General features: G+C 49.9%; 1 protein-coding gene across 6 annotated transcripts in view; it reads left to right on the top strand.

Annotated features, from left to right (window-relative positions):
• Asap (ArfGAP domain of ASAP) overlaps window positions 1-18504 on the top strand; it is a 956637-nt gene that overhangs the window by 447784 nt on the left and 490349 nt on the right. The gene's annotated exons all lie outside the window — the stretch shown is intronic.

The following is an 18504-nucleotide window of genomic DNA, read 5'->3' on the forward strand; positions in this document are numbered from 1 at the left end:
GTCAGAACTTCAATTAAGTTGTGATCTGAGTAACAGGTATTTGTAATCATTATGTTCCCGATCAACTCATCATTATTAGTGAAAAGGAGGTCCAGCGTGTTCTCCTTCCTAGTTGGTTCTACTATTTGCTGGTTTAAGGCAAACCTGTCGCACATCCGTAGCAGGTCATTTGCATGTACCTGTTCATTTAGGCTATTTCCTGGTATTCTTTCTGATATTACTGTATTAGCCAGGTGCTTCCGTTTCAGGTGCCGTAGGTTGAAGTCCCCAAGCAGGATGATGTTCGGAGCTGGATTTGTGAGGTTTTCCAAGCAGTGTTCTATTTTCATTAGTTGGTCTTTAAACTGCTGAGGGTTTGCCTCCGGTGACTTATATACAAGGACAATAACTACATTTAGGATCTCTATTTTGACTATCAGCACTTCCACCATATCATTTGAGGTGTTTAGCAGCTCAGTACAGATGAGTGTGTCTTTGATGTAGAGGCTGACCCCACCCTGAAGCCGGTGTTTCCTATCACATCTGAAGAGATTGTATTCTGAGATCCATATTTCACCATCAAGGTAGTCCTTTGTGTGAGTTTCCGTTAGGCTGCAAACACTGCAATTGCCTCATGAAGGAGACCATCTATAAAGTGAACTTTGTTGGATTTGCGTGTTTTTATACCCTGGATGTTGGCAAATATAAATGATGTTATCGTGTTAGTGGAAGTGCTGGATGCTTTAATTGGTGTTAATATCTGAGGCTCTGGTAAGGAGGCCACTGTGTTTGCGTCCTCTCTAGCATTTGACCGAGTTACTGGTAGAGCCTGGACATTTCTAGCCATTCTTCTCCTCCTCCCCTTGCTAAAAAATTATCCTGGTCGATGGAGTAGTGGCTGGTTTTCATAGTGGTAGTCTGTCGGTTTTATTCGCCTGGTACCTCTTATATGAAAAGCTGAAAGGGGAAGGTGTGTTTTAGGGTTGGTGGGGAGGGTGTGTTTTAGGGATGGCGGGGAGGGTGTGTTTTAGGGATGGCGGGGAGGGTGTGTTTTAGGGATGGCGGGGAGGGTGTGTTTTAGGGATGGCGGGGAGGGTGTGTTTTAGGGATGGCGGGGAGGGTGTGTTTTAGGGATGGCGGGGAGGGTGTGTTTTAGGGATGGTGGGGAGGGTGTGTTTTAGGGATGGCGGGGAGGGTGTGTTTTAGGGATGGCGGGGAGGGTGTGTTTTAGGGATGGCGGGGAGGGTGTGTTTTAGAAATGGCGGGGAGGGTGTGTTTTAGGGATGGTGGGGAGGGTGTGTTTTAGGGATGGTGGGGAGGGTGTGTTTTAGGGATGGCGGGGAGGGTGTGTTTTAGGGATGGCGGGGAGGGTGTGTTTTAGGGATGGCGGGGATGGTGTGTTTTAGGGATGGCGGGGAGGGTGTGGTTTAGGGATGGTGGGGAGGGTGTGTTTTAGGGATGGTGGGGAGGGTGTGTTTTAGGGATGGCGGGGAGGGTGTGTTTTAGGGATGGTGTGTTTTAGGGATGGCGGGGAGGGTGTGTTTTAGGGATGGTGTGTTTTAGGGATGGTGGGGAGGGTGTGTTTTAGGGATGGTGGGGAGGGTGTGTTTTAGGGATGGCGGGGAGGGTGTGTTTTAGGGATGGTGGGGAGGGTGTGTTTTAGGGTTGGTGGGGAGGGTGTGTTTTAGGGTTGGTGGGGAGGGTGTGTTTTAGGGTTGGTGGGGAGGGTGTGTTTTAGGGTTGGTGGGGAGGGTGTGTTTTAGGGATGGTGGGGAGGGTGTGTTTTAGGGTTGGTGGGGAGGGTGTGTTTTAGGGATGGTGGGGAGGGTGTGTTTTAGGGTTGGTGGGGAGGGTGTGTTTTAGGGTTGGTGGGGAGGGTGTGTTTTAGGGTTGGTGGGGAGGGTGTGTTTTAGGGATGGTGGGGAGGGTGTGTTTTAGGGTTGGTGGGGAGGGTGTGTTTTAGGGTTGGTGGGGAGGGTGTGTTTTAGGGTTGGTGGGGAGGGTGTGTTTTAGGGTTGGTGGGGAGGGTGTGTTTTAGGGTTGGTGGGGAGGGTGTGTTTTAGGGTTGGTGGGGAGGGTGTGTTTTAGGGTTGGTGGGGAGGGTGTGTTTTAGGGTTGGTGGGGAGGGTGTGTTTTAGGGTTGGTGGGGAGGGTGTGTTTTAGGGATGGTGGGGAGGGTGTGTTTTAGGGATGGTGGGGAGGGTGTGTTTTAGGGTTGGTGGGGAGGGTGAGTTTTAGGGAGGGTGGGGAGGGGGTGTTTTAGGGTTGGTGGGGAGGGTGTGTTTTAGGGTTGGTGGGGAGGGGGGTGTTTTAGGGAGGGTGGGGAGGGTGAGTTTTAGGGAGGGTGGGGAGGGTGAGTTTTAGGGAGGGTGGGGAGGGTGTGTTTTAGGGAGAGGTGAGGAGGAGGGTGTTTTAGGGTGGGGGTGTGAGTGGATGTTTTAGGGTGGGGGCTGGAGGGGGGGGGTGGGGTGTTTTAGGGTGGGTAGGGGGGTTGGGTGTTTTAGGGTGGGGGCTGGAGGGGGGGGGTTTAGGGTGGGCCTCCTGTGGGTGGTGGGTGTCTGGGCCCTCCCTGTACCTCCGGCAGTCTAGACTTCTATTGATTTCTCTCAGCATAAGTCGGTGTGGGGTCTTGCACCAGGTGTGTGCACGTGAAAAGGCAGGTGTGGGGGGCATGACTTGGCCAGGCATGTGCACATGTAGAGCCAGGTGTGGTGGGTAACTCCAGTGGTCTTCTGGTTACTTCCCCCTGTTTCTCAGGTTTAAATAGCTGCCTTTTATACAGAGCTGAAATAACTTGTGTCAGGGCGAATATAGTGTGGCCAACCTGCCGCTCCTCGTCTCCCTGTCGCAGAGGTCCTGTCGCAGGTCCTGTCGCAGGTCCTGTCGCAGAGGTCGTGTCGCAGAGGTCCTGTCGCAGAGGTCCTGTCGCAGAGGCCCTGTCGCAGAGGTCCTGTCGCAGAGGCCCTGTCGCAGAGGCCCTGTCGCAGAGGCCCTGTCGCAGAGGTCGTGTCGCAGGGGTCGTGTCGCAGGGGTCCTGTCGCAGGGGTCCTGTCGCAGGGGTCCTGTCGCAGGGGTCCTGTCGCCGAGGTCCTGTCGCCGAGGTCGTGTCGCCGAAGTCGTGTCGCCGAGGTCGTGTCGCCGAGGTCGTGTCGCCGAGGTCGTGTCGCCGAAGTCGTGTCGCCGAGGTCGTGTCGCCGAGGTCGTGTCGCAGGGGTCGTGTCGCAGGGGTCCTGTCGCCGAGGTCCTGTCGCCGAGGTCCTGTCGCCGAGGTAATGTCGCCGAGGTCCTGTCGCCGAGGTCCTGTCGCCGAGGTCCTGTCGCCGAGGTCCTGTCGCCGAGGTCCTGTCGCCGAGGTCCTGTCGCCGAGGTCCTGTCGCCGAAGCCCTGTCGCCGAGGCCCTGTCGCCGAGGCCCTGTCGCAGAGGCCCTGTCGCAGAGGCCCTGTCGCAGAGGCCCTGTCGCAGAGGTCCTGTCGCAGAGGTCCTGTCGCAGAGGTCCTGTCGCAGAGGTCCTGTCGCACGTAACGAACGGAACACTGTGGGTTCGTTACGCACGAACACTCTTCCACAAAGTCGTGTTAGTGTTTGTTTCCAAAATCCAATGTCGTCTGAATTTTCTTAAGTCGTATAATTATGATTCTTTTGAGAAGTTTGCAGGATTTCTTGGCAGCAACTCCTGTCTGTAATGATGGGCCTCTCGTTTGTTACCTTTATTACATAATGATAGTACATTGGTTGTCTTCCAGCTATTGGGCAATTCTCCCCCCATTAGTGAAACATTCAAGATGAGTGTTAGAGGTATAGTGAAGGCCTGACGGCTGAGTGGACAGCGCTCGGGATTCGTAGTCCTAAGGTTCTGGGTTCGATCCCCGGTGGAGGCGGAAACAAATGAGCAGAGTTTCTTTGACCCTGATGCTTCTGTTCGCCTAGCAGTAAATAGGTTCCTGGTTATCTTGAGGTTATCTTGAGATGATTTCGGGGCTTTAGTGTCCCCGCGGCCCGGTCCTCGACCAGGCCTCCACCCCCAGGAAGCAGCCCGTGACAGCTGACTAACACCCAGGTACCTATTTTACTGCTAGGTAACAGGGGCATAGGGTGAAAGAAACTCTGCCCATTGTTTCTGGTAGTTATACAGCTGCTACGAGCTGCTTCCTGGGGAGGGGGTGTGTAACAAAAAGTAGGCCTGGTCGAGGACCGGGCCGCTGGGACGCTAAGCCCCGAAATCATGTAAAGATAGATCTCCAGGTACAAGGCCTGCAGCACCCTTGACACTGTGTCACGGGAGCCTTCGTGTCATGTAATATTACCGGTGTCATGACCCGGTAGGGGAGCCGGTCCGCCGAGCGGACAGCACACTGGACTTATGATCCTGTGGTCCTGGGTTCGATCCCAGGCGCCGGCGAGAAACAATGGGCAAAGTTTCTTTCACCCTATGCCCCTGTTACCTAGCAGTAAATAGGTACCTGGGTGTTAGTCAGCTTTCACGGGCTGCTTCCTGGGGGGTGGAGGCCTGGTCGAGGACCGGGCCGCGGGGACACTAAAGCCCCGAAATCATCTCAAGATAACCTCAAGATAACCCCGTCTTGCTCCCACTTTCATACTTCTCACTTCTCACAACCATTTTTTGTTCCTCGGAGATTTTCTTATAATTGTGTGTGGTCTCCTCCATTTCTTCAGCCTTGTCATTTGCACATTCTCTCACATATTCCTTTAAACTGACTGAAAGTGTTTCATGGTCTTTACTCGTATTATTATGGGTGTGTGTGTGTGTGTATGTGCCTGTACTCGCATATTTGTGTTTGCAGGATCGAGCATTAGCTCTTGAAACCTGCCTTTCTAGCCGTCGATTGTTTAAATCAATAACTCCTGTCCATTTTCCCTATCGCATCTACTTTTAAAATTATGAATAGAGTTTGCGCACACAACCTGATCCCTTAGCTGCCTTCTTGTGTGTATTCACCTAGTTGTGTTTGCGGGGGTTGAGCTTTGCTCTTTCGGCCCGCCTCTCAACTGTTAATCACCTGTTACAAACTACTAACTAATTTTTTTTACACACACACACACACACACACACACACACACACACACACACACACACACACACACACACACACACACACACACACCTTTGTATACTTTGAATTTTGTATACCACATATGTCAGGCCAATCCTGGAGTATGCACCACCAGCATGGAGTCCATATCTAGTCAAGGATAAGACTAAACTGGAGAATGTTCAAAGGTCTGCCACCAGACTAGTACCCGAGCTGAGAGGTATGAGCTACGAGGAGAGACTACGGGAATTAAACCTCACTTCGCTGGAAGAAAGAAGAGTTAGGGGGGGGGACATGATCACCACATACAAGATTCTCAAGGGAATCGATAAAGACAGGCTATTTAACACAAGGGGCACACGCACTAGGGGACACAGGTGGAAACTGAGTGCCCAAATGAGCCACAGAGATATTAGAAAGAACTTTTTTAGTGTCAGAGTGGTTGATAAATGGAATCCATTAGGAAATGATGTGGTGGTTATCTATCTTGAGTTATCTTGAGATGATTTCGGGGCTTTAGTGTCCCCGCGGCTCGGTCCTCGACCAGGCCTCCACCCCCAGGAAGCAGCCCGTGACAGCTGACTAACTCCCAGGTACCTATTTACTGCTAGGTAACAGGGGCATTCAGGGTGAAAGAAACTTTGCCCATTTGTTTCTGCCTCGTGCGGGAATCGAACCCGCGCCACAGAATTACGAGTCCTGCGCGCTATCCACCAGGCTACGAGGCCACACGAGGTGGAGGCTGACTTCATACACAGTTTCAAGTGTATATATAATAGAGCTCAATAGATTCAGGAATCTGTACACCTGTTAATTGGTTAATTGACGGTTGAGAGGCGGGACCAAAGAGCCAGAGCTCATCCCCCGCAAGCACAATTAGGTGAGTGCACACACACACACACACACACACACACACACACACACACACACACACACACACACACACACACAAACTCTGGTAATTTCTTGAAGAGTTTCCAAGAAGAGTCTTAAGGTTTGGTACACCAATGCTGATGGGGTATCTAATAAAGTAGAAGAGATAAAAGAAAGAGTTAGTGAGGCAAATCCTGGCATAATTGTAATAGTGGAAACTAAAATAAATGGTATGATCTCGGATGCAGTCTTCCAGAGTAGTGAGTACCAGGTGATAAGAAAAGAGAGGACACAGAGACAGGGAGGGGAAGTGGCACTCCTAATAAAGCAGAGATGTAAGTTTGAAGACCTGGGAAATCGGGGTACCAATGAGAGCAGAAGCTCCATACATGGAACTCTGACAGCAGATGGGAGGAAGATTGCGGTCTTGGTAATCTACAATCCCCCACCAAACAGTAGAAGACCCAGGCAGGAGTATGATGACAACAACAAGGCAGCAACTGCAGAAGGCAGCAACATTAGCTCACAAAATGAGAGCGAAACTGCTGGTCATGGGGGACTTAAATCATGGAGAGATAAATTGGGAATCAAGGAATCCCCAATGAGGTTATCTTGAGATGATTTCGGGGCTTTAGTGTCCCTGCGGCCCGGTCCTCGACCAGGCCTCCACCCCCCAGGAAGCAGCCCGTGACAGCTGACTAACACCCAGGTACCTATTTTACTGCTAGGGACACTGGGTGAATGAAAGAAACTCTGCCCATTGTTTCTCGTCGGCGCCCGGGATCGAACCCGGAACCACAGGATCACAAGTCCAGCGTGCTGTCCGGTCGGCCGACCGTCCACCCCCCCCCCCCCCCGACGGAGGGGGACGAAACGTGGGGAGCAAAGTTAGTAGATGTTATAGACAGCAATTTCCTAACACATCATGTGAAGGAAGACACAAGGGAAAGAGGAGGAGATGCACCAAGGTTATTAGACCTGATTTTCACTCAGAACGTAGAAGACATCGAGAATTTGGAACATGAAATACCTCTAGGGGCCAGTGACCATTGTGTCCCAGTCTTTGACTACATGATGGAATTCAGACTTGTGACCAAGGGATAAGAAGTCTGGGAAAGGAGAGTTGACTACTGGAAAGGGGACTATAGATGCGATAGAGAAACTAGGTCAAATGGAGGAGTAGGTCTGTATATTAAAGAGGATCTTGTATGCATTTACTGAACTCAACTAATGAGGTGGTAGAGGTACTTGGAATTAAGGTAGAAAAAAATAAACCTAATATTATAATATATAAACCATATTCTAATATATAAATTATTCATAATCTAATATATAAAAACATTTTAATATATAAACCGCCAGATACAACGGTTGGGGATTTCACAGAGCAGATGCACAAAATAGAGAACATCCTTGATAACCTAGCAAACCCAGCTCCAGGTATTATCTTCCTTGGAGATTTCAATTTACCAAGTCTAAGATGGAGAATAGCAAACACAAATATCATAGCAGGGAACGACCCGGGAAATAACCAATCACAGGTTAGAGAATTTTTGAGATTCTGTGACACATTCTCACTCAATCAACAGATAACAGAACCAACTTGGAACGAAACACTTTAGACTTGTAATTCACAAACAATGATGAACTAATCAGGGATATCACAATCTCAGATACTACATACTCAGACCATAAGCTCATTGAAGTGCGAACTAGCATAAATAACGGTAGTAGGTCTAAGAGACCCAACAAGCGAGAAGGAATATTCAATCAATTCAACTTCAACAATAAAGAGGATTGACTGGGAAAAAATAAATGTAGACCTTGCAACCATTCAATGGGAGACGGTCTTAAGCGACAAAACTCCCACACAGGGAATAGCTCAACTGACAGCTGAAGCTTACAAGGTCTGCTTGAAGCACGTACCTGTGAGGAGGGGCAGAAAGAGGACCACTCTAGAAAGAGAACGCAGACGACTGTACGGAAAAGACGAAGACGAAGGAAAAAATAATGGAAATGCTTAGGCAGACATGACTATCACAAGAAAGGAAAATGAACCTAAGCAGGGAGATCAAAGAAATAGAACAAACGTTGAAGCCACCATACGAGTCTGAGGAAATGGAATTGGAACAGAGAGCTATACAAGAGATAAAGAAAAATACAAAATATTTTTCACACACGCAAAATCAAAATCAAAAACCTCCACCAGTATTGGACCTTTAATTACACCTGAAGGTACATAGACAGAGGACAACAAAGAAATTTAGTGAAATTCTAAGAAGCCAGTATGAGGCTATGTTTAGCACACCAATAAACAACATGAAAGTTGATGACCCAGACAGCTTCTTTATGAATAACATTCAAGCTGCAGATAATATAACGGGTATTAATACAAACTCAGAAGACTTTGAAAGAGAAATTGACAATATGCCTATGCACTCGGCTCCTGGGCCGGACTCGTGGAATTCAATATTCGTAAAGATATGTAAAGTACCAGTAGCGAGAGCACTCGGCGTAACATGGAGAAAGAGCCTGGATACAGGGGAGATACCAGCAGCACTTAAATCGGCAAATATAGCTCCGCTGCACAAGGGAAGTAGTAAAGCCTCGGCAAAAAAATATAGACCAACAAATCCACACGGGTCGTGACGAGGATTCGAAGCTGCGTCCGAGAGCATCCCAGGCGCTGCCTTAATCGACTGAGCTACGACATGGAAAAGAATTGCAACCAGAAATTCTACTGAATTTACTTGGATCCTGCAGCCTCTCCGTAGCTCAGTTTAAGGCGGCGCCTGGGATGTCCTCGGATGCAGGTTCGAATCCTCGTCACGGCCCTTGTAGATTTGTTCATTTGATGCATCACGCTATTCTGATTTTTGTGTGTAATTATAGACCAGTTGCACTAATATCACACATAATAAAAGTTTTTGAAAGAGTGATTAGGCATCAAATTTCTAGTTTTATGGAAAATAATGAACTATACAACACAGGACAACATGGATTTAGAGCGGGAAGATCCTGTCTGTCACAGTTCCTCAACCACTATGACAAAATCACAGAAGCTCTAGAAGAAAAGCAAAACGCAGATGTAGTATACACAGACTTTGCAAAGACATTCGACAATTGTGATCATGGGGTGATAGCACACAAAATGAGGTCAATGGGAATAATTGGAAAAGTAGGACGCTGGATACTCAATTTCCTGTCGAACAGAACACAAAGAGTAACAGTCAATCAGATAAAATCGAGTCCAAGCGATGTTAAAAGCTCTGTACCTCAAGGTACAGTCCTTGCACCGCTACTGTTCCTTATTCTCATATCTGATATTGACAAAAATACACGTCACAGCTTCGTGTCGTCCTTTGCAGATGACACAAAAATCAGCATGAAAATTACCTCTGCTGAAGACATTGAAAAACTTCAAGCAGATGTCAAAAAAGTTTTCGATTGGGCAACAGAAAATAACATGATGTTTAACAGTGATAAATTTCAGGTACTCAGGTACGGCAAAAATGAGGATCTGAAACATAATACAGGGTACAAAACACAATCGAATCTTCCCATAGTAGAAAAACATCATGTCAAGGATTTGGGAATAATGATGTCCGACGATCTAACATTTAGGGAGCATTACCAAGCAAATATCGCGTCAGCCAGAAAAATGATCGGATGGATTACGAGAACTTTCAAATCCAGGGATCCCATCACAATTGTTGTACTCTTCAAGTCACTTGTGTTGTCCCGTCTCGAGTACTGCTCAGTACTCACGTCCCCCTTTAGAGCAGGAGAGATTGCTGAAATAGAGGGAATACAGAGAACATATACGGCACGCATAGACGAGATAAAGCACCTAAATTATTGGGATCGCCTCAAAGCTCTCCAAATGTATTCTCAAGAAAGGAGACGAGAGAGATACCAAATAATATACATAAGGAAAAACTGGAGGGTCAGGTCCCAAATCTACACAGTAAAATAACAACATACTGGAGTGAACGATATGGAAGAAAATGCAAGATTGAACCAGTGAAGAGCAGAGGTGCCATAGGCACAATCAGAGAGCACTGTATAAACATCAGAGGTCCGCGGTTGTTCAACGTCCTCCCAGCGACTATAAGAAATATTGCCGGAACAACCGTGGACATCTTCAAGAGAAAACTGGACGGTTTTCTAAGAGAAGTTCCGGATCAGCCGGGCTGTGGTGGGTACGTGGCCCTGCGGGCCGCTTCAAGCAACAGCCTGGTGGACCAAACTCTCACAAGTCAAGCCTGGCCTCAAGCCGGGCTTGGGGAGTAGAAGAACTCCCAGAACCCCATCAACCAGGTATCAACCAGGTAACACTGTCAGGGGTCGGCCAGTTATGACGCTTATGTGAAGTGGAAGCGTGTTGAACAGTCTCGGGCCTCTGATACACACCCACTCAAGAGAGAATAGAGGAGAGAGAGAATAGTTCTCTCTCAGAGTACCTGTTGCACCTCTGCTCTTCAACGGCGGTATTCTGCACATCCTGCCATGCTTTCTGGTCTCATGTGATGGTTTTCTGTGTGCAGGTTTGGGACCAGCCCCTCTATTATTTACAATGTGTAAATTATTATGTATCTCTCCCGCCTTCGCTCAAGAGAATGCAGATTTAGACTCTTTAATCGGTCCCAATAGTTTAGATACTTTACTGAGTGGATTTAGATTCACTCTAGAGAGCACTAGTGTCTTGAAAAGTATCATCATTGGTATAGCATCTCTAGTGTGAAAGGTTCGTGTTATCCAACCTGTCATTTTTCTTGCAGTTGTGACAGCTACTTGTTTGTGTTCTTTAAAGGTAAGGCCTTCCGACATGAGTACACCTAAATCCTTTACATTGCCTTTTCGTTCTATGTTATGATTTGACTGCGTTTTGTACGTGGTTTCCGTTTTTATATTTTCATTTTTTCCGTAGCGCATAAGCTGGAACTTATCTTCGTTAAACACCAACTTCTGTAGCCCATAGAAAGACCAGATTTACATCTGACTGGAGGTTTGCCGTGGTCTCTGTTGTCTACTCTCATAAAAATCCTAGTGTCTTCTGCAAAGGATGATATACAGTACTATAGATTGTGTCCTTGTCTATGTCCGATATGAGGATGAGAAAAAGTACTGGAGCAAGCACAGTACCCTGGGGGACTGAGCTCTTCACGGTTGATGGACCGGATTTGATTTTGTTAACTATTACACATTGGGTTCTATTAGTCAGGAAATTGTAGATCCATCTGTCTATTTTTCCGGTAATTCCTTTTGAACACATTTTATGTTTAATACATTTTATGTTTAATAACACCATAGTCACATTTATCGAAGGCTTTTGCGAAATCTGTGTAAATTACATCAACATTTTGTTTGTTTTCTATGGCATCTAATGCTATGTCATAGTGTTACGAACCCGGATCCAGCGTCCGAGCACGGAGCTGTAACGACCACGCCATCTGTGGGTCAGCTCCCGAAACCCCCGCCAAACGGACGACGACACCTGGTGAGGACAAGGTGTACCAGCCACAAGGGCCAGTTTCCAGTCCTGTGCAGCTCACAACACAGCTGCTCCTGACCTCTGGTGAGGTGGTGCTCCGACGACAGCGCCATCTATGGACTGGATACGTCAGGTGTTTGTACCTGAGCCTGTAAGTGAGGTGTTTTAGTGTGTCCCAGTCATTGATGACGTGTCTGTTTACAGAGTCGACCTGGGACCGCTGTGTTGGAAGTTGAGTCAGTCTACCCGAGGCAGCCAGTCTCCATACCTTGAACTTTGCTGCAGCTGTTGTGAAGTCGTCCCCCCGGAAGAACACTGTGGTGTGTTAGCCTGCCAGTGGAGTGGCAGTAAAAGGATTTACCCGGGACCGACTGTTGGAGACGATCATCCACTGGGGTACTGAAGACAGGAGAGTGATTTGTGGTGTCACACGAGGCTCCTGTCTAGGGCGTTCCCCTTTTATCGTTCGTGGAGTGGCCTGACCAGCTTGGCTGGTTCAGAACCTGCCAGCAGACCAGCTGGACGTTTGGTTGACGGCCTCCACGGCGGTGCCCCCAGTGGACCGGTGTTTTGGCTGACCTGTGGCCAGGGTAGGCTCAACTTCTTTGGAGAATTCGTTGTGTGGCCACGAAGAAAGCACCGAGGACTCAGCACCTAGCTTCTGGATCCAGAGTCTTCAGCAGAAGACTATATTGTGAATAATCCCCTTGTCTAGTGTTAATACCCCTCCCCCTTGTGCACTCTTTTATTTTATATATTTAATCGGTGATGGTGATAATTATAATATTAAGTTCTTAGCTTTCTTTCCCTACTCCCTTTAAGTTACTTGCGTCACGGATCTCATCCCTTGATAGCCACTACTGGCTTGGGAACGGATATATATATCTTCCTCTAACAACATCAGAGTAAGGACCCCGTTGCGTCCCGAGAGGGCCGTAACACATAGTGGTCCAGCAACTGTGACAGGCAAGAGTGCCCTGGTTTGAAACATGTTGTCCAAGGTTATGGAGATGCTGTGATTCCATGTATTTTGTGATCTTACTTCTTAGCACTCTCTCAAGGATTTTTATGATGTGCGATATTAGTGCTATCGGTCTGTAATTTTTTGCCTCTGCCTTATTTCCTCCTTTATGTCAGGGATAACGCCAGTATCTAGGCTTTGTTTCCAAAGAATGTGAAGAGACTGCAATAGTGGCTTTTTACAGTTCTTGATGAATATGGAGCTCCAAGAGTCAGGGCCTGGTGCAGAGTGCATAGGCATACTGTTTATTGCTTCTTCAAAATCCATTGGGGATAGGGTGACATCTGATATATGATCTGATGTTGGTATCATATCCATGAAAAATTAATTTGGGTTATGAATCTTCAATGTGTTTAGTGGCTCGCTGAAAACAGAGTCGTACTGATTCCTCAGTATTTCGCTCATTTCTTTGTTGTAATCAGTGAAAGTTCCACCTCCCCTTTGCAGGGGCCCGATACTAGATGTGGTTTTTGATCTTGATTTTGCATAGGAGAAAAAATATTTCGGATTTCTATTTCACTGATGGCCTTTTGCTCTCTTTGCCTCTCCTGGGTTTTGTATGATTCTTGTAGCTTTAGTTCAATTGTTTCTATTTCTCTAACTAACCTTCTTAGCTGTTCTTGAGATAGGGTGCGACTCAAGTTGTTCCGCGATTCGCTTTCTTCGACTATAGAGGGAACAACGTTCCCGTTCCAATCTGCATCTCTCTCTTTTTTCTTAGAGGTATGCGGTTTGAACATATTTCTAGTGCTACTGAGCTTATTTTTTCCAGGCACTGGATCAAGTTTGCATTTTCAAGCTGTTCTTCCCAGTTTATTTCTGTGAAGTCCTGGTATATTTGCTCCCAGTTTATCCGTTTATTATTGAAGTTGAATTTGCTGAAATCCTTCACCGGGGCTCTGGACTGGTTTTGAAGGTCCATTCCCCATGCTTGTCAGAACTTCAATAAAGTTGTGATCCGAGTAACAGGTATTTGTAATTATTATGTTCCTGATCAATTCATCATTATTAGTGAAAATGAGGTCCAGCGTGTTCTCCTTCCTAGTTGGTTCTACTATTTGCTGGTTTAAGGCAAATCTGTCGCACATCTGAAACAAGTCACTTGCATGTGCTTGTTCTTTTAAGCTACTTCCGGGATTTTCTGATACAACTGTATCAGCTATGGTCTTCCATTTCAGGTGTTGTAGGTTGAAGTCCCCAATCAGGATGATGTTCGGAGCTGGATTTGTGAGGTTTTCCAAGCAGTGTTCTATTTTCATTAGTTGGTTTTTAAACTGCTGATGATTTGCCTCCGGTGAATTATATACAAGGACAATAACTGCATTTAAGATCTCTATTTTTGACTATCAGCACTTCCACCATATCATTTGTGGTGTTTAGCAGCTCAGTACAGATGAGTGTCTCTTTGATGTAGAGGCTGACCCCACCCTGTAGCCGGTGTTTCCTGTCACATCTGAAAAGACTGTACTCTGAGATCTATATTTCACCATCATGGTAGACCTTTGTGAGTTGCCGTTAGGGCTGCAAACACTGCATTTGCCTCATGTAGGAGGCCATCTATAAAATTAACTTTGTTGGATTTGCGTGTTTTTATACCCTGGATGTTGGCAAATATAAATGATGTTATCGTGTTAGTGGAAGTGGTGGATGCTTTACTTGGTGTTAATATCTGAGGCTCTGGTAAGGAGGCCACTGTGTTTGTGTCCTCTCTAGCATTTGACCGAGTTGGTGGTAGAGTCTGGTCATTTTTAGCCATTCTTCTCCTCCTCCTCTTGCTAAAAATTCATCCTGGACAATGTGTCCATGATGTTGTGGCTGCTTTCATCAAGGTGGTTTGTCGGTTTTATTCTCTTGGTACCTTGTATATGAAAAGCTGGACATTCTGTGTTGAAACATTCATTCTTATTTAAAGAGTTCTTGCACAGTTCTGAATGAGAGAGATCACAGCTTTTGGTACATTTAGCTGTACTAAGAAGGGTCCCGCACTTTCTGGGATGATCATATTTACATAGACCATTTGTTCTCCCCGATATCCCATGCTTACAGATCCCCCATTTATAATACCGGCAGATTTTTGTTTCAAAAAACCCTGTTGACCGGTTCAGGTGCCGATACCGCGCCCGACCCCAACGTCACGTCCGGCGCCAACATTGCATCCGGCCCCGACGCCAGCATCCCATCCGGCTCCGACGCCAATATCGTATCCGGCCCCCCAACGCCAAAGTTGCATCCGGCCCCCCAACGCCAAAGTTGCATCCGGCCCCCCAACGCCAAAGTTGCATCCGGCCCCCCAACGCCAAAGTTGCATCCGGCCCCCCAACACCAAAGTTGCATCCGGCCCCCCCCCAACGCCAAAGTTGCATCCGGCCCCCCCCCAACGCCAAAGTTGCATCCGGCCCCCCAACGCCAAAGTTGCATCCGCCCCCCCCCCGACGCCAAAGTTGCATCTGGCCCCCCTCCGACGCCAAAGTTGCATCCGGCCCCCCCCCGACGCCAAAGTTGCATCGGGCCCCCCCCCTCGACGCCAAAGTTGCATCCGGCCCCCCCTCGACGCCAAAGTTGCATCCGGCCCCCCCCCAACGCCAAAGTTGCATCCGGCCCCCCCAACGCCAAAGTTGCATCCGGTTCCCCCAACGCCAAAGTTGCATCCGCCCCCCCCCCCCGACGCCAAAGTTGCATCCGGCCCCCCTCCGACGCCAAAGTTGCATCCGCCCCCCCCCCGACGCCAAAGTTGCATCCGGCCCCCCCCCCCGACGCCAAAGTTGCATCCGGCCACCCCCGACGCCAAAGTTGCATACGGCCCCCCCCGACGCCAAAGTTGCATCCGGCCCCCCCAACGCCAAAGTTGCATCCGCCCCCCCCCCCCAACGCCAAAGTTGCATCCGGCCCCCCCAACGCCAAAGTTGCATCCGGCCCCCCCCCCGACGCCAAAGTTGCATCCGGCCCCCCCCCCGACGCCAAAGTTGCATCCGGCCCCCCCCCGACGCCAAAGTTGCATCCGCCCCCCCCCCCCGACGCCAAAGTTGCATCCGGCCCCCCCTTCTCGACGCCAAAGTTGCATCCGGCCCCCCCCAACGCCAAAGTTGCATCCGGCCCCCCCCCAACGCCAACGTCGCATCCGGCCCCCCCGACGCCAACGTCGCATCCGGCCCCCCCCCGACGTCAACGTCGCATCCGTTCCCCCCCCCGACGCCAACGTCGCATCCGGTCCCCCCCCGACGCCAACGTCGCATCCGGCCCCTCCCCCGACGCCAACGTCGCATCTGGTCCCCCCCCCGACGCCAACGTCGCATCCGGCCCCCCCCCGACGCCAACGTCGCATCCGGCCCCCCCCCGACGCCAACGTCGCATCCGGCCCCCCCCGACGTCAACGTCGCATCCGGCCCCCCTGACGTCAACGTCGCATCCGGCCCCCGACGCCAACGTCGCATCCGGCCCCCCCGACGTCAACGTCGCATCCGGTCCCCCCCCCCCCCGACGCCAACGTCGCATCCGGCCCCCCCCCCGACGCCAACGTCGCATCCGGCCCCCCCCCCTCCCCGACGCCAACGTCGCATCCGGCCCCCCCCCCCCCGTCGCCAACGTCGCATCCGGCCCCCCCCCCGTCGCCAACGTCGCATCCGGCCCCCCCCTCCCCGACGCCAACGTCGCATCCGGCCCCCCCCCCGTCGCCAACGTCGCATCCGGCCCCCCCCCCCGTCGCCAACGTCGCATTCGGCCTCGACGTGCTGAGATGTAGCTCCAATTCTGGTTCTGCCAGGGTGTCCTTGACAATTTGTTTGAAAACATTGGAGAATTCCGTGCAGGCAGTTAGAAGTGATTCTCTGTGCTCTGCTGGGGTTTTATCAAGAATTGCGATCATCTTCAAGACGGTAATATTATCCTTTTTGCAGAACCAGTACACCGAGTGGTCTCTGGGATCAATTCTCCTGGCATTATTTGACATGTTGGCACATTTACTGTGTGTGGCTGCTGAACATAGTTGGCACTGGAAGCTCTGGTGGCAATCTACTTCCTTGTTGCATTCTGTGCCCATCTTTACTAAAGGCATTCTGACCATAATGCTTCTGATCAGTGGTGGTGGTGGTAAGGCAGTGGACCGGTGGTTGTTGACTAGTGGTAAAGGGTGGGGGGGTGGTGGAGCGACATTTCACAGCCTACAGAATGTGTGCACAGATCAATACACACAGAAATCACAATAGCGTGATACATCAAAAAAACAACTCGACAAGGGCCGTGACGAGGTTCACGGGTTCGAATCGATTCGAATAGGTTCGAATCCTCGTCACGGCCCTTGTAGATTTGTACACAGATCAAGCCTCGTGGCCCCTGTACACACAGTCTGGTATGCATGTTGCCACACTATTCACTGAATTATACGTTCCAAATTTTCCACGTGGGAATTTTCCTACACTTTCAGGCCTTTATGCCTGTTTTGTTACCGTTCACTATTCACCGTATCACTGTTCACTATAGTCTAAGTATACCGAGGTAAGTATATGTAGACTTAGGCCTCGGGTAGGCACTAGACGTTCCCACGTGGGATGGTGAGAGGTGGTTATTCTCTATTAAACACAAAGTTCTAATGGCATCACTATATTTTTCATTGCTAAATGTGGTTTTACACTTTGTGATAACTGTGATCCGTGTTATATCACTGTAATCCTAATATGACCGAATATATTGAAGTTTATTCACGGAGCGCGCAAACCCACGACCCTCCCATGCACAGATAACTGGACAATCTTAAGTCAATAAAGGCTGGTAATCTTAAGAATCCTCAAGTCAATAAACTCTGAATTACTCTACACTCTAGCTTGCTTTATACCAGAAAATCCAAGATCTAGGGAACAAAATTAAAGGCAATTTAAACAATAAATTCATCAATTTTATATTTAACATAAGTATCATAATTCAAGCAATTTAACTTCCTGTTCACTATGTCAAGATGTGAGATACAAGATTCAATGCGAGTCACCACACAAGAATTCGAGAATACTACAGCTGACTGCCCCTGAAAGTATTCCAAGGGACCTGCCCGAAACGCTACGCGTACTAGTGGCTGTACAAGAATGTAACAACTCTTGTGTATATCTCAAAAATAAAGTATATATATTTATAACTCAACACTTTCAGTTGGAAACACAAAATTTGTCACCTTACAGTTCAACTCTCCAAGTGTCTGAAAGCCTAACTTGGATAGAGGAGAGGAAGGGGTGGAGGTGATTGACAGGCAGAGTCCCCCGTCCGGCCGACGGCCTGGCCTCAACTGTTCACTCCCTCTCACCCGGCCTAGCACACCCTCTCAGCCGGCCTAGCACCCCCCTCTCACCCGGTCTAGCACTCCCTCTCAGCCGGCCTAGCACCCCCCTCTCAGCCGGCCTAGCACCCCCCTCTCAGCCGGCCTAGCACCCCCCTCTCAGCCGGCCTAGCACCCCCCTCTCAGCCGGCCTAGCACCCCCCTCTCAGCCGGCCTAGCACCCCCCTCTCAGCCGGCCTAGCACCCCCCTCTCAGCCGGCCTAGCACCCCCCTCTCAGCCGGCCTAGCACCCCCCTCTCAGCCGGCCTAGCACCCCCCTCTCAGCCGGCCTAGCACCCCCCTCTCAGCCGGCCTAGCACCCCCCTCTCAGCCGGCCTAGCACCCCCTCTCACCCGGCCTAGCACCCCCTCTCACCCGGCCTAGCACCCCCTCTCACCCGGCCTAGCACCCCCTCTCACCCAGCCTAGCACCCCCTCTCAGCCGGCCTAGCACCCCCTCTCAGCCGGCCTAGCACCCCCTCTCAGCCGGCCTAGCACCCCCCTCTCAGCCGGCCTAGCACCCCCCTCTCAGCCGGCCTAGCACCCCCCTCTCAGCCGGCCTAGCACCCCCCTCTCAGCCGGCCTAGCACCCCCCTCTCAGCCGGCCTAGCACCCCCTCTCTCAGCCGGCCTAGCACCCCCCTCTCAGCCGGCCTAGCACCCCCCTCTCAGCCGGCCTAGCACCCCCCTCTCAGCCGGCCTAGCACCCCCCTCTCAGCCGGCCTAGCACCCCCCTCTCAGCCGGCCTAGCACCCCCCTCTCAGCCGGCCTAGCACCCCCCTCTCAGC

The sequence above is a fragment of the Procambarus clarkii genome, chromosome 57, assembly GCF_040958095.1.
Source record: "Procambarus clarkii isolate CNS0578487 chromosome 57, FALCON_Pclarkii_2.0, whole genome shotgun sequence".
Lineage (NCBI taxonomy): Eukaryota > Metazoa > Arthropoda > Malacostraca > Decapoda > Cambaridae > Procambarus > Procambarus clarkii.